Source organism: Geospiza fortis, unplaced genomic scaffold, assembly GCF_000277835.1.
Source record: "Geospiza fortis unplaced genomic scaffold, GeoFor_1.0 scaffold23, whole genome shotgun sequence".
NCBI lineage: Eukaryota > Metazoa > Chordata > Aves > Passeriformes > Thraupidae > Geospiza > Geospiza fortis.
This window is the reverse complement of record NW_005054303.1, coordinates 6,679,361-6,692,364: the sequence shown is the minus strand read 5'-3', so window position 1 is coordinate 6,692,364 and position 13,004 is coordinate 6,679,361.

Below are 13,004 nucleotides of genomic sequence, written 5' to 3'. Positions count from 1 at the left end.
GCTTCCCCCGGCCCCTCCGTCCTGCCCAGTGTGTCCAGACTCTGCCCCGGGGCGGGGAGAGCTACTCCCTGGAGGGCAGTGACCCAGTGCTTGACATCTCAGCAACTATGTTACAAGTAATAATACAAAGAATTTAAAGCAATTAAGTTGCTGAAGAAGTTGTGTTTTTCCTGCACAGCCGGCTTTTGGGGTGTGGGGAAGAGCCTGTGATTTAACTCCCGTGTCATAAAGGCTCAGCGTTGCGCGGCTCTGGGTGCCCGGGCTGCCTTACAAAGGATGACACAAGTGTCATATGCAAGTGCTCTGTTCTTAGTGGAAAATGTTGCCAGCCCTATGGAGCTGAATTGGGATCCTGAACGAAATGCATGTCTCGATTTATTTTCACGTACAAAGCAGAAAACTTGCATCCTTTCTTCCCTGTTTCTTGTTCTTTCCCATCTTCTTCCATCTACACTGCTCCAGTATCACAGGAATTATATGATTTGGATATTTTAGAGTGTCAATAATGTTCAAGTGGCAAAGAATTTTTTCCTGACTTTGTAAATTGAGTGGGCAACCAGCTCTGTTACCCCTATAAAGACTCCCCAGCACAGCAATGCTCCTCAGTTCCTGTCACTGCCTCACTGAGTAATGTTGTAAAGCTTCTTGATGGCTCTGTGGGAGTATAGAGGAAAAGAGAGGGAGTGACAATAAAACCAGTAGTGACATTAAATGATGTTGTATACTCTAAATCTCTTTCTGCCTAAAGTTAGTTTTGATGCGTAGTTTCCCGGCCTGACTTTGACATCACATTGGTGTGGTCAAAGGAGACATCCCTCCTGTTGAACCTTGAAGTACATGTTGAACATTTTTGGTCTGATGTGCAGAAGAACTGCACTCAGGAAGGGGGCTGATAAATGATGTTTTCTTAGAAGTCAGGAAAGCAGGACTACTGCCACTTCCAGTAGCACACAGTGGCAATAAACAAGCTTGTTTCTTCAGTTGGAGCAACCAGAGAAAAATGTGCACATCTTGGTGCTTTCCATCAAAACCCTCATTGTGGCAGCTGCCCTTGCTGCATGTCTCCTTTCAGTATGTGGAATAGCTGGTTGTTCTGGCCAGGACACTGTCCTGTAAAGCATCATGGAATGGTTTGGGTTGGAAGGGACTTCAAAGATCATCTAGTTGTAACCCTTCACCATGGGCAGGGACACCCTCCACCAGATCAGCCACATCCAACCTGGCCTTGGACACTTCCAGGGATGGAGGGTCCATCATGTAAGTTTGTCTTGGAATTCACTATCAGTATTTGAAAAAGGTAAAAATTCTTCAGGATATGTTAAATGTCTCCTTGAGAAATACACGGCAACACTTTCTGAAATGAGAGAGTGTGTTAGGGCAAAATAAGGAAGCATCTCCAAGGTATGTGAGCCTTGGCAGCTAACAAGAGGGGAAAAAAGTCATAAAAAAAGTGTGAGGCAAGAAAAGCACAGCAGAAAATCCTTTGCTGTAAAACTATATGGCACATATAACTTGCTAAATGCCTCCTGTCTGTGGCTTTAGCTCCGTGTTACAACACCTAGGGGGTTAATAAATTACGAGTGTTAAAGTATACTGTTGCCAACACCACTTAGTGAGCCGCTGGGAGAGAGACCCTGGATTTGGTAGTATTTGACATTATGAAAAACTGAACTCTTACCATTAATAGCATAAAGAAAGATCATTGTAAAATATATAATATAAACTGACAAAAGTTAAAGAGGTACCTTTTAAGATGGTGTTTGTTCTGCAAAAAGCAGGTCTCAACCAGGCGAAGTCACATGACATTCTCCTGAATTATGCAAATCAGACTAAAATTGTGGATTATTGACTTCATGGTGCCTAGTTGTTGATTTTTTTCCTCAGTAGAAAATTCATTAACATTGAATGTTGGATTCTAAATATTTTTTTACTGAATCTTAATATTTACAGTTTGTTCATTTTAATATTTCAGGGTATGGACAAGACAGAAAAATATTTTTTCTTCTCTGACTTTAAAATGTCACAGTTTCATGAATCCTGAAGTTCATAGTTCACATTGCTTGTGTGACCTTCAAAATACAGACTGCTTGTGTACTTTGCATTTTATTGACAGAAACTATGCAGGTTTTATATGTAATTTTGTAGATACGACATTTTAAACGACATTAGTAAGTCAGGTTTTGCAAATGGTTTCATGTCTAAGAATAGGAAATTTTCCACAGTTGAATTTAGGGTGCATTTCCTTATCACAGAAATGTATTATTATTGCTGAGTTCAGCCTTGAACAAACCGAGTTTGTTCCATGTTGCCTTAGCTGGTTTTTATTAGAAATAACCAAGACTCAATGACTGTGACAATGCAGCAAAATCAAAACTCTATTGAAATTCTTAACATATTTAACATCTTCAGAATTAGATTTGTAATCTGAACAGTTACAAAGTGTTCTTTTAATCCCTGATTGGCAGCTTGATGTCCTTCTGTGGTTTATTCAGAGAGTTTGTCCTCTCTCAGTGGTGTGGCTGGCTGCAAACAATCCTAATTCAGGGCCCTCCTGGTGACCTTGGCCTTGAAGGATGTTTTGTCTCTGCTGTGTTTTCTCCCCGTGGCTGGGTCAGAGCTCTGATTTTGCCCAGTGCAGGCAGGAACATTAGCACCTGAGTAAGGGATTCCTCCTCCTTGTGCCATCTTCATGGCTTTGGCTGTAATTTCAGGAGATGGGAGGAAGGCCAAGCTTATCTGTAGTTACGTGGAATAGAAATAGCCTTTCTTCCTCCTATCTTGGCAATGTGTAGAGAAAGTTTAATTATTTACATGTCAGGTTGGAATAGGTAACCTTTAGGGAAGGTGGGTCCAAAATCCATGGGGATTGACACGAGGCATTGGTCAGTCACAAGGGCAGAGATTAATTCTGGTTTTACTGTTCAGGGGCTTCAGAGTCATTTCTGTCCAGCGCCTCACTGGCTGTCTTGGAGAGGTTCACTTTGTGAAATGTTTTTCTTTCCATGCTCTGTAGCACCATCATTCCTGTTAGTTATTATTAGTAGCTCAGGAATTAGTAAACAGAGAAAAACATGAGAGCAAGTGTGTGATGTTAAACACACATATAACCATTATTTATGGTAGTTACTTTTGTTGCTTCTATTACTATGCAGAAATGCTAAAATCTCCCAGCTAGTGTTTGGGTCTGAGTGCTCTGAAAGGGCTCAGTGTCAGCTGACAGCATGAGCTCTGCCCCAGATCTGGTCCTGTTGCCAGTGAGGTTCCCTGTACCCTCCCTCTTTCTCTTCCAGTGTATGTCTGCTGATACAAGGGAGTCACCACAGCAAGGAGAGGCAAACAGCTTCTCTGCAGAGTACAAACCAGTGTTTGATAGCAGTGAAGTCCCTGCCTTGGAAACATATTTTTTCTCTGTGTGCCTCAGCAATCAGTAGAAATGCTGGTGATAGGAATCAGGGAAGCCAGGCTTTCTCAGTTTGTCTAGGTAGCAGCTTGGCTATGGGCCTAACTGGCAACCACTACCATTATCCAGCAGTTGCATGCCTGTGGCTGGCAAATCTGCCTGCTACATTTATATGGTTGCTGAAAGAAGTGGATGTGGAAGATAAGGAGTCCCTGGGAATACAACTTCCAGCTGAGAACCTGCTGTCAAAGCTACCTGCCTGTTCATAATGCCCATTAGTAACCACTGCATTTACATTTCCCTGCTTCTTGTCATAGTCAAGCTTCAGACATCAAGATCTGCCTGTGTGTTAAGTGAAATCTCTCTTCCGGTATCATTTTAGCAATCTGCACTTCTATTTTGTTAAAGGAATTGCTCAGGCCCTCTGCAGCTGTTGTGCTTTGCCAACACTTCCACAGATTAATCTCCCTTCATCCTTTTTCTTTGGCTTCTAATGGTTTGGCAACCAGTACTGTGATTATCAGTATAGATTTTCCAGCAGATTTAATTTTAAGTAGTAAAAAAAAGAGTCATGAATACTTAGTTACCTTTTGGCTTTCTACTTTTCCTAAGGGAAATGTATGGTAGCCCCTGGTATTGAGAGCTATCTCCAAACCTCCTCCCAGTCTGGGGACACCCTGGAGATCTTAGGTGCTCTCACAGCCCTTCTCTTGTGAGCTAAAATGTGGCTGCTGATCTTGTTTCTAGGGGTCTGCACTGCTGGGTGCAGCAAGTTTTGCTCATTTCTTCTGCCCATTTGAGCATGGAGGAGTTTCTTTGCTATAGAACAATACAAGGCATTGCTGGGAGAACTGACCTTTGGAGGCAGTACTGAGGCCCATGTAGGAATTAAATTTGTGGTTCTGCTGGCAGATCCAGGAAGAGGATAAGGCATCCCAGATGCTTGGGCTGAAACGAAAGGAGAGGCCAGTTTAGAAGGCAAAGGAAAATTTTATGTTCTCCAAAGCAAAATCCTTGAAGGTGCTGCTTGGCTGGTGCTGTGCATTTAGAAACAGACAGACACATCACAGAAAATATTTTTTTCTCCTAAATCTGATTTTAAATTCCTAAGAGTTGCCTCTCTTGCAACGTTGAAGGTATTTTTCAGGGAACTACAGGTCCTAGAGGATAATGTTGAATTTGTACATCATGGCTGAGAATTTACTGCTTGTTTGGTGTGTTTAACCAGCAGCTTGATTACAGCTGGTGCCAGCTTCTTAATAGAAACACAGGGATTACCTTTTGTAATGAAGCAAATAATACATGACTGCCATGCAGTGCCAAAGGCTTTGAATGCTTTGGTGGTTCGCAGCTCAAATATTTATATTACTAAAATAAATTGTTTGCCAAACTACAAAACAAAGCAGGGGAGTGGTACTTAAATAGGAAAATAGAGGCAAAATCTTTGTCCTATGGTTTGCCTATGCCAAGTGTTATGTATGCTTAGGGTATTACACAGGCTAGTAGCAATACTAAAATAGCTAATAACACACATGGTTTCCAAGAGTGCTGTAATAAATTAAGTCTGGTTTTGGCCAGTGGGGATTCTTTGACACCAAATAAAAGCTGACTTGAAGCTCTAATAATGTCCTACCTGTGAATATCAGTGTGTTTGGAATTATGCAGGGGGTTCAGGAACAGGTAAATGGTGCTGAGGACATGGGCAGGTGCATACTCACACACAAACACACTCACCACCATTGCATAAAACTTGGTTGTTTAGGAAATGAGGCTAAAAATATCCTTGAATATGAATCCAGGTCAAACATGGTGTTGACTAAAAAGTCTAGCATGAATTTATTGACCTAATGTAGACTTCTGTTTTTTGAGAATGACCCAGGGGACACTGAAGGGAAAACATTTTTACAAGGATTTTACTGCATTAAGTTGTTTCTAAAATCAGTTTTTCAAAAATCTTAAGACACAGAGTTGGGCCAGTGGAGGCTCAAAGGCATAACGTAGGGTGAATTTTCCCTTGAAGCTCAAGGGTTTTATTTGAAGAAAAATCTTAACCAATCATAGTGGTTGTTTTTGAGCTTTTTACTTGGGATAGTCCTAGGTTACAAGCGTTCCTGAAACAGGGCTTTTCATAGAGTTGAAGTGATCTAAGATAAATGCTAATGATAACATGATTTGTGGCTACCACACTCATTTGGGAAACTGTGGCACCCACAACTGAATTACATTATCTGGTAGCTGTGAACATTTTGACACTGTAATTCTTTCAGAACTTGGATTGATTGTGTGCATGTAAGTGAGATCACATGTATGAAGCATTATTTGGCACTTTGTCCAATTTATATTTATTTCATCAGTGTCCTTAGGATGCCTTTTTCTTAAGCCTTATTTGCACAAGTAATTTCAAGTCCAGTAGCAGTGTCTGATGTAGACATGAGACATCTGAATAAGCTGCAACTTGTTGCACAGTTCTCCATGGATTTTGTATCTGCTATGTCTTCTTTGCAATAAAGGACACAAAGTAGGACTTCCTAAAGTTCCTCACAACCACTCCAACCTCTAAAAGATGAGATACTCAAAAAATACTCTGGTTGTTTTCAATGTTGTTTGCTGCATCTCACCCACAGTTAGTTTTTAATCATTCTCATGAATGATTTACTGTTCCCTTTCTATCATGTTACTTTTTCATTGTTGCCTCCAGCAGACAAAAAGCTTTCAAAGGGTTCTTTAGGGCTTAATGTATTGTTTGTCCTAGATATTTGGCATGACTTATTCAGACATGTGTAATAAATACACAGCTCCTCTCATTTCTGATTGTTTGCACATCTAAAACATATCCTTGTACTAGCCCTTGTGAAGAAAATTAACTCTACCCCAGCTGAAACCAGCAGAGATGTTTGACAGATTAATGCATGACCAGATGATGGATGAGTAGCCTCTTCTAGAAGAAGTTAGGAAGGGTGTGTGGGTGCAGGTGATCTTGAGGGTCATGTGTAAATACATGTGAACTCATTCAAGCCTGTGGGGATGCAGCATTTTATACCAGTGGATAATGTGCTGGTTTAACTCAGACTTTATTACTGAGGCATCTTTCCTGGTACCAGCTTTGTGCACTTACCCCTGATTATGGATATAATGCTTCTGTCTTCAAAGACATATGCTTATAAAAGATTACTTTTTGTAATCAGATATCCAGTTCTTTTGATTGGTGGAACCTAATGTGGCTAAAGAAAGCCTTTACTTTCCCTGCTTGTTTGTTTTGGTTTTTTTTCCCTGATGCACTGAGACAAGAAGTACTGGTACAAGGGGTTTCAATAGTTTAGTTTATCTGCTCTGACGGTAAGTCTCTGTGTGGGTCTGTGTGCTCTGAAGGATGTTTACTAGCAGACAGTTGCTAAAACTTCTTTTTATTTTATAGATAAAAAACTGTGAATCTCAGTGCCGCTGCTGCTCCCGCAGAGATTTGCAGTAAACAGCTGAGTCATACAGATGAAGCCTGAAATTTCTTCTCTCACAGCTGTGATGGAGTCCCACTGAGTTCCTTTGCACAGAGCCCTGAGTTAGTGAGTTCTGTACCCTGAAAACCATTTGGGTGGGCAGGAGGGTGAACAGCTTGTCCCCTGCCCCTCGTCCAGCTCTGTGCTAGCTCTGGTGCTCAGGAGGCATATGCTGGGATGTGTGCAGGCAGATTGCTCACAGCTCACTCACATCCTGGAGCAGCAGGGAATCAGGAAAAGTAGTGGTGGGCTGCCAAGTCTCAGCCTGCTGGCCAGGTTGCTTGAGAGTCAGCACAAACCTGCTATAGAGTGAGCCACTCAGGACTTTACCCTAGCAGAGGTCTTAAAGGCAGCTCTGTAGCTGACTTTGGGTTGTGGCAGATTCACCTGATTTTTGCCTGTTTACCTATTGTGCCACAGATCTGCAAACAGTGTTGTGTTTCCCATACTGGTTCTAACCTATCTCAGTGTACCTCCTGAGAGATCTTTGAGAGACATTATGAGTGTTGGGGAGGTCTGTCAGTCCACCTCTGTGGACTCTGCACAGGGCTGTTGCACAAAAGGCTCCGCCAAAGACCTGCTAATGAGAACACACACATGAATCAAAGGAGAGTCAGTAGTCATGGGTTTCCCATGGCGGTCTCTTTCATAACTGATAACTGATGACTGCTTCTCAACAAGTATATAAAAGTATCAGATAAAACAAATAGTCTTAAGCCTGTACTCAGGACCAGCTAAGCTTCAGCTATTTGCTCTGACGACTTTTGAAAGCTCATGGATTGCTTGCATGGGAGAGCTGTACCAGAGCTGAGAAAAGCTGTATATGTCTTAACTTGTGTTCTGTGCCTTTTATCTTGCCCATTTCCCACTGGCACTGACTGCATTTTAATCTTTTTAGGGGGCCTGTCATTGTGCTGTCCATGCTGCTAAGGCATGGAAAGACAGTATTCTGTTCTTAAATCCTGCTTTGAAAATCTCTTCATAATATGTCCCTAGAAGAAATTTCTGGTTTGTTTATTTTGATTTGTCCTTTGGCTGTGGCTGGATGCCCAGTCATGGACCAGAATCAAACTGGCTGAGTACCAGCCCAGGGTAATTTGCAGCTCCTTGTAAGCAACTTCAGTTCATTTTGGCCATGCCTCTGCAGCATTTCCCAGAGCCAGTCATCTGTGCTTCAGCTGATCGGGGTGCAAGCTGAACTCTGACTTGCCTGGCTGAGCCTGCCAAGAAAAGCATTAGCTAAGCAGAAACAGTGTGTGGCTAGGGGCAAAGGTGAGCGTGCATTAAGTATCCACATCTTGATACCAAAAGGATGCAGCTACAATCTAAACAGGGTAAAGGGGGCCTGGCATACAGACAGCTGCCTGGGGTGACCCAGGAGTGCTGGCCACGGTGCTTGCTGAGAAAGGCCTCTTTGTCTCCCTGCATTAAGCCTGCCCATTCTGAGTGAGATGCAAAACAAACGCAAGAAACAAAACTACATGGCCTTGATGACATTTTGAGTGAGATGGAAAACAAATGCAAGAAACCAAACTACATGGCCTTGATGACATTCTTTTGTTTCTTGGCATTGGTTTGTTGTGCTTAGAAAGGCCTTGAATGTGTGTATCTCATCCCCGGGCAAAACAGAGATATCTGTGCAGCTGGATTGAAGTTCCCCTCTCTCTTATATACAGTCCAGGGGATGGAGAGGGTTTCTGAATGCTGGGCCACCAGGTGGGAGACAGGATACAGATGCTCAAGCTCTTCATCTGTGTTTAGGAAGGAGTGAGGAGCAAAGGTGGAGAGGAGACCTTTAACCATCACCTACCCCTTTATCACCAGCTGTTGTCTGCCAGTATTTGTATTGCTTCCCTCTTCCCATTTAGATTACAGTTTGACCAGTGTGACCTGGATTTTCAGACCTTATTTTAAACACAGCTAACACAAGTCTTGCTTTGGTTGAAGCTCTGCTGTGCCCATGAGTATCTCTCAAAGAGACAGGAGAATGTTTCTTATCAGTTTTAGAGAGATAGTCTTACCAAAGTTCTTGTACTTCACTTGTATATGTGCAGTTCCTTTTTGCTGTGACAAGGCTTTACCACTTTGATAAATTACTCCTGCCATAGGCTATAGATAACAAGATAAAATAGACTTCACTTCAAGTTACAACTGGTTTTCTTTTCAGACTGTCCTTCGTATCTATTTCTGCACTGACAAAATGGTCAGACTGTGGACCTTGAAGTTGTAAGGCTGTGAAAGATACCAGTTCTGTGCTTCCCTGAGCTTTGACAGCATTCAAAAGTTTAGATCTCCACCCTGACTTCCATAACTTCCATAACTACCAAATGCCTGTTTGGCAAAATATTTTTCTTGAATAGCATGTCCCATATCTGTATGCAGCTTGGCACTGTTTGGTGGGGCTGTTTTGCAGGAACAAATAGCTTGCTGCTCCTGCAGTGGGTTCAGATCCAGCCAAGAGACATGTTGGGTGAAATAGCAAAGAGACGTGTTGGGTGAGATAGCAAAGTCCTATAGCAGTCCTGGCTGCTGTTAGTGAAAGGCAATTCTAGCAAAGTAAATGTTTATTTCTTTTAGCGGTCCTTTACTTTGGTGTCTGGTAGTGACAACCTCTGAGTTGGCATGACAGTAGCTTTGGCCACTTTCGGAAATTTGGGGCTGTGTGGGCTCAAAACCTCTGCCTTTTCATGAGAAGGCTGAGATAAGCCCCACATCTAAATTTCCTGTGTCTTACACAGGAAAACTCCCATTTCCCATTAACTAAGGAGCTTTAGAAGTTAAGCAACAATCAGACTCTCTTCTTTCTTTGTACCTCTCATGTTCGTTCCCATTTCAGCTCCCTAAGGGGAAAAGCAAATGTCATTTGCAGTTCACTGCTGTGTAGTACATTTATTGCTCCTGTCTTGCTCTCTTTCAGAGCATGAACCCAACCAACCAACTTCTTATCAGTTTGACAGGCTGTGACTGTTGTCCTGGTGACCAGAGTAGTTGCACTATCATCATGTACAGAAGGCAGAGAAAGAGATGCCTCAATGTGTGGGAGTAGCTGTGCCCGCACATGACATGCCAGGAAGTCACTGGGATACGTGAAGATAAGATCCAAGTCTTGGGCTGTGTATGTGAGAGATGAAGCAAAAACAAAACGGAGAAGCTTGAGAAGTTAATAGCTGTGAGAGAAGAAATGGGGCTGTGTGTAGGAGTAGCAAATGCTCTGCTCTTCTCAGCATCTGATCTATGTGCCCATAACTCAGCGCAGTTGTATTTCAGAGATACTTGCCCGCCAGCCTGCTGTCTTTTTCTACCCACTCCATTTCCCCCATTTCTTACTCAGGTTTATGGGCATGAGAAAGAATAATGTTAGTAACACTTATGAGTCACGTTTTCCATCCAGACACACCATGCTTAACCCATTCATACACATGTCCTTGTACAGAGCTGACTCCAGTTCACTAATTACTCACATGAATCAATCAGACTGATTTTTGCAGTGCCCTGTCATAGATTATCTCCTAGGTGCTGACAGAAATCCCTGCTTTGAGCAGCATATGATCCAAATGGATGCCAAGGAAAAACAGATGGAAAGAGATGGGTAAGGGAGCACAAAGAAATAGTGAGACATCATTACTCAGCACATGGGCAACGGTGTCAGCACACCAGCTGCCTGATGCTTGGGACAGCTTTTGCAGGCTACGTGGTGTGTTCTTGTTTTAATGTTGGCTGGTTCATGTAAATGTCGTCAGCTTTCAGCCATTGAAGAAAATGGGATGGTGTAACCTAGATAAAGCAGATCCTGGCTTGTACAGGCTATAAGGTATTTAGGGGATAAGAATTTATTCAGGTCTTATCTTTCGCCTACAGGTGAAAGGATTGTAGGAAACCTGGAGTTTCTGTCCTGAGTGGGGACAGCTTTAACCTGCTGGGGTGAAAGTGGGGCTCGAGTTCCATGTGTGGTGCTGTAGCTGTGGTTGCTATGGGGAGGGAGTGTCTGGTTAATCCTCAACCCAGCTAATCTTCCATAGCTAATTGAGAATTGAATACATTTCATTTACTGTAAAATCTGGGCTTTCTGGACACTCATTACCAAGTATAACTCCACAGTCATCAGCTGAGTTCTGCACTAGAAGCAAAATCATCTAGAATGAAAGGAAGACATGTCTGATCTTCTGCCTGTCTTGTTTTGCTTGTATATCTATGCCCCCAGCATTGCCCTTGCCTGGGTTTGCTTATCTGTGACCTCCAGAGGCCTTGCAGCAGATAGGATGCTCTGCTAGACCTGCCAAATCTCTGCTCACATCTGTGTATTCCAAACAGCCTGCTTGGGGTGCATTTCAGCGGCACACATTGCAGGCAGGAGCTGATGCAGCAGACCTGTCTCCTCCAAGGCAATGCCTCAGGGCAGGCTCTGTTTCAGGGGTGGTCAATAGGGAGAAGGAATAGGTCTGTGAACAGCATTAGTCAGACCCTGTGCCAGGACTCATGGTGGGATGTGCCACATCTTCTGGCTGAAGGATCGGAGTTCTGATGACTAACGAGGAGAGGTTTAAATATACTGCAGGATGGAGCTTCTGTCATGTAAAATTCATGGTGCTGGCAGGCCATTCTTAATAAATAATTACCCTCTCTGAGGAAGACATGTCTTCATTTCATGCTTGTAAAAAACCAGAAAGGAAAAAGGGATATTTAAAGAATGAGTCTGATGTGATTTTGAACTTGCTCTCCCAGCAGCTTTGTACTGGAATGACACATGAACATTCCCATGAGGAAAGGTGGAGTGAGGGGAACATTATTTTGGTGAGAGGAGGAGACAACTGGTATTTTCTGTTTAGTAGGAATAGAGGAGTTTCATTTTGCACCTCTGCAACACCTTCAGCTTCTGGGGTGGCTCTGTGATCTTCAGAGACATCATGCACAGTGCTGGTGGGACGCAGAGCAGGCCTGCACCAGCTCTCCTGTTACAGCACAGCTGATAACCCAGCTCCCATTGCACCTTTCCTTCTGCTTTTTGTTGGCCTGTGACTATTGTCCTGCACTCATTGGTACTTCTTCTGTTACCAAGGTCAGACTGTTTTCCTTTGGGCTACTCATAACTTTCACGGGTGTTTTGAATACTGAAATTTCTAAGATACTCATGAAAGTCCTGTGTACCTTGAGCTAGTAAAACACGATTATGTAGCCCTTCCTTTGTAACATGAGTTCTTCCTCTTAAGGGAAGCCAGATAAATGAAGAAGAAGCTACTGTTTGTTGTTGTTACAAAGGGCTCTTGAGCTAAATGGGACTCTGGCACCAACCACCAACTGCATAATTTCAGGAATGTGACTGAAATGGCTGGAAATCTGGTTTTGCTGCTAATGAGTGCAGTGAATAATTGCTGCTTTCAGTTCTTTTTCAAGGCAAGATAATAAGATAGAGAATGCATGTGTCAGTGACTGATTAAGTATATGTGGATTAACTGATTCCCCCCAAAATATGCTTACAGAAAATTCAGTGCAACATCACATGCGAGCTATTGCAGGTTATAGGTAGCTGAAGTCATCTATATGTGAGTATTATATGAGGGATGGAAAAAAAAGTTGGAAAATTTGGGGTGTAAGAATAATGTTTGTCCCAAACCAGTGGTTTCGCTGGGAGCAATACTAGAAACATGTGGCATATCAATGTTAGATGATGGGGTAGTAAAGCATGGATAAACCTCCAGCCAGCTTGTATCAACCAGGTCATTCCAGCTTTCAGAATATGCCCCATGTTCTTAAAACACCCCTGAGCATCCCTGAGTGTCATTATTCCTCTCTGTGTCTTAGACTCAGAGTTGAGTTCCATGCTAGGCCATGTGCAACAAGGCCTGTCCTTTCCCTGTTAATTTGTGCTGCTTCTGTTTGCAGGAGAACCTGCTGTTGTCTCCCCTGCATGGAAGATGTAATTTGTGGAACTTCATCTGCATGCTGTACCTGATGCTCTGTGGCACCATGGTCTTGCTGGAGAAAGAGACGTTATTTAGGGTTTGGAAGGTGAGTTGGGTCTGCTCCAGTTGTCTTAGCCTGTGCTGCTTCTTTTGAAGTTCTTGTTTCCTTTTGTAGGTACCTGGATGGTACCAGCTGGTACCTGAGGGAGG